This window comes from Artemia franciscana, chromosome 7, assembly GCF_032884065.1.
Source record: "Artemia franciscana chromosome 7, ASM3288406v1, whole genome shotgun sequence".
Taxonomy (NCBI): domain Eukaryota; kingdom Metazoa; phylum Arthropoda; class Branchiopoda; order Anostraca; family Artemiidae; genus Artemia; species Artemia franciscana.
In genome coordinates, this window is record NC_088869.1 from 43,358,329 (window position 1) to 43,361,817 (window position 3,489).

Consider the following 3,489-nt stretch of genomic DNA (forward strand, 5'->3'; position numbering starts at 1 on the left):
GGTGAGTAAATGATCTGACAGTAGAGGAAAGCCTACTTCCATGCCAAGGACTAAGCAATTCGTGAAAAATCAATCTTTAACGGTCTTATATTGAATCGCATAATACCAAAAATAAGCCATAACAGTCACAAAGCCAACTGCAAAATAATGATAGGTAGTCGGCGTACGCAAGAGCAAGGAAAAGGCTTACTAAACTTTTTAGAGCCAATCGTGAAGAGCTTGAGACACGTATTATTCAATCTAGTAGTACATAACCAAAAGTATTTTGGAAGTATGTAAATAGAAAAAAAAAACACCTGGCACCCTCTATATCAATATTCACATATCCAGCTACACAATTACCAATTATGATTTTGAAAAGGCCCGCATTTTAAATTAGACTTTTGCTTTTGTTTTTGTTAAGCCAAAACTAATACCATCACATTTTGAAATACCGATAACACCACCTGGAGCTGCTTCACCCTTTAATTATTCGGATTTTATAGTAATTGAAGTGTTTAATATTCTTGAAAAATTAAACACATCAAAATCGTTGGATGTAGATGGGTTAGTAAATGAAATGATTAAAAAAATGGCTGAGGAAATTGCGGAGCCACTTACTTCCATATTTGATTTATCTCTTACACGTTGGTCGTGTCCCTTGGCTGGAAGAATGTATTAGTGAAACTTTTTCATAAAAAGGGTTCCAAATATATTTTACAAATTATCGGCTAATTTCAATCACACCTGTTTTTTGTCGAGTGATGGAAAAATTAATTGTAGAGCGAATTCAGAAGTTTTTCGATGACAATAGACTTTGGAGTCCTGTTCAACATGGTTTTCAAAAAACGAAGATCTTGTAACTCCCAACTTTTACAGGTAATTGTTAACTTTCAGGGCTTCGCAGACCTAGGTTTACCGTTTGATTGTGTTTATGTTGACTTTTCAAAAGCCTTCGATAAAGTTTCGATACCCTTAGTTCTTCATACATGTGCTATTTATAACCTGGACCAAGAACAGTTTCATTCATAACTGATTACCCAAAGGAGTGTACTCAACAGTTAGCTGCTGGGGAGGTGATTGCATCTCCAATTGAAGTAATAATGGGGTGTTCTAGGGCAGTTGCCTAGGACCCGTTTTATTCTGTTTATATGTGAATGATTTACCCTCTACAGTTCATCACTCATTGTTGTTAAAGTTGTTTGCCGACGACATGAAAGTCTACTTACCCTTAAAAGATCTGACAGAGGTGCAACTTATGCAGGAGGACCTGGATTCCCTGACTCAGTGGTGTGAGTCCAATTCCATGTGTATAAACCCGTCTAACTGTGTTGTTTTACATTATGGCCTTAGGATAACTCCCAATTACATGTATCTTTTGTCTTGTACGAATGTCCCTTCTGAAGAATAGGTGCGAGACCCTGGTATCCGTTTCGATGCCCAAATAAAATTCGATAAGCATGTTTCGGCAATCACGAGAAATGCCAACTACCGTCTATTATCTTTAAGATATGTTTCAGAAAATTCAATTTTCGAAATTTTCTTTGCTTTACAAATCTCTTGTTCACCCAACTGTCCAATTTGAAAGAGGCCTATGCAGTGTCTTTTGGGCTATATTACAACTGGTAAAAAAAATTCTGTTTTTGAGATTTCAAAATGGTCACATTTTAGCTAAAAATAATACGATTTAGATGCACAGGGGAGATTCATACACGCAAACGGCGGTAATACTGTCCGTTACCTTTTTGTGAAGAAACACAAGAATTTCCTTTTCACTTGTGCGACAAGATTTGCTTAAGCAGACTGTATAAAAGGCAATTAGATATTTTAATATTATTTTGAGCTTTTCTGAAGGTCATTAGAAGCATGATTGCACATCTGGTCAATGCTTTGCACCCAATACCTATTAAAGATCTCTTGATTTTTTAGGCTATTTTGGAAAAGAAGCTCCATGTTGTTTCCCTCTAGTTCTTCTGGAACAGTACTTGTATCATCACAAATTTGGATGTCTGTCATGCTTTTTTTGGTAAAATTTTAGTTAATTGACTTCTTGCTATCTCAGAAAGGGTTTAGGTTAGTAAAATGAAACTTTCAGGGATGAATCTACAGACCAAAGTATGTCCCAGGAAGGTATTTTGAAGCAACTACCTCCACTCCTTCTACCTCTACAGGGCCCTGACCTTAGATGAACTTTAAAAATGTGTGTGTTACAAAAGTGAAACCTTGCAAAATAGATCTTCTGCTTAATTGAAGTACAACAAAATTGTTTTCAGCCTCATAACTTTGCTCAATTCCATTTTATAAGGTATCAAAGATATACAAATACATTTCCTAAATTTTGAAAGAAAACATTGAAATGGCTCAAAATTCTACTCAAATAACAGGAATTGCGTTTTTCAGAACTAAAGGCAGAGAAAAGGCAACAAGTAACTGAAAATTAAGGTAAAATGTTGTTTTGTCAAAATTGCAATAGGTATGACCTGTCATGTAGGCAAATTTTAGGGCCCTCTAGACAGAAAACAAGTGGAGGTGGGTACTTTAAAATACCTTCCCAGGACATACTTTAGCCTGTAGACCTATCCATGAAAGTCTCATTTTCCTAACCTAAACCGTTTCCAATATAGCAAGAAGTCAATTAACTAGAATTTTACCCTTTTTTTATCAGTGCTTTGTCCAAACAACACTTTACTCACACCTGTTAACAAGAAAACAAAGATTTTTAAATGATTAGTATTGATACTTAGATCCTATGCTAGACACATCTTGAATGTTTTTGGTAAAATTCTAGTTAATTGACTTCTTGCTATCTCAGAAAGGGTTTAGGTTAGGAAAACTTTCAGGGATGAGTCTACAGGCTAAAGTATGTCCTGGGAAGGTATTTTAAAGTACCCACCTTCACTCCTTCTCCCTCTAGAGGGCCCTGAAATTTGCCTACATGGCAGGTCTATACCTATTGAAATTTTGACAAAACAACATTTTACCTTAATTTTCAGTTACTAGTTGTTTTTTTCTCTCCCTTTAGTTCTGAAAATGCAATTCCTGTTATTTGAGTAGAATTTTGAGCCATATCAAGGTTTTTTCTCAAAATTTAGGAAATGTATTTTTATATCTTTAAAATCTTATAAAATAGAATTGAGAAGCATTATGAAGCTGAAAACAATTTTGTTGTGCTTCAATTAAGCAATAGATCTATTTTGCAATGTTTCACTTTTATAACACATGTATTTTTAAAGTTCATCAAAGGTCAGGGCCCTCTAGAGAGAGAAGAGTAGAGGTAGTTGCTTCAAAATACCTTTCCAGGACCTACTTTAGTCTGTAGATTCATCCCTGAAAGTTTCATTTTCCTAACATAAACCCTTTCTGAGATAGCAAGAAGTCAATTAACTAGAATTTTGCCATGTTTTATTTTAATAAAAGGTAAAATTCTAGTTTAGCTACTTTTTTGCTATTTTGAAAGGGGTTAGGCTAGGAATCTTGGAAAAAAATTAGAGTGGAGAGATCAGGATGAAA

General features: G+C 34.9%; 1 protein-coding gene across 1 annotated transcript in view; it reads left to right on the forward strand.

Moving 5' to 3' along the window:
* The first annotated feature begins 1,711 nt into the window (after nucleotides 1-1,711).
* LOC136029338 (ribosomal RNA processing protein 1 homolog) overlaps nucleotides 1,712-3,489 on the forward strand; it is a 40,630-nt gene continuing 38,852 nt past the window's right edge. Inside the window, exon 1 of the mRNA XM_065707624.1 lies at nucleotides 1,712-1,793. The gene's annotated coding sequence lies outside the window, so the exon portion shown is untranslated. The remainder of the gene's footprint in view (nucleotides 1,794-3,489) is intronic.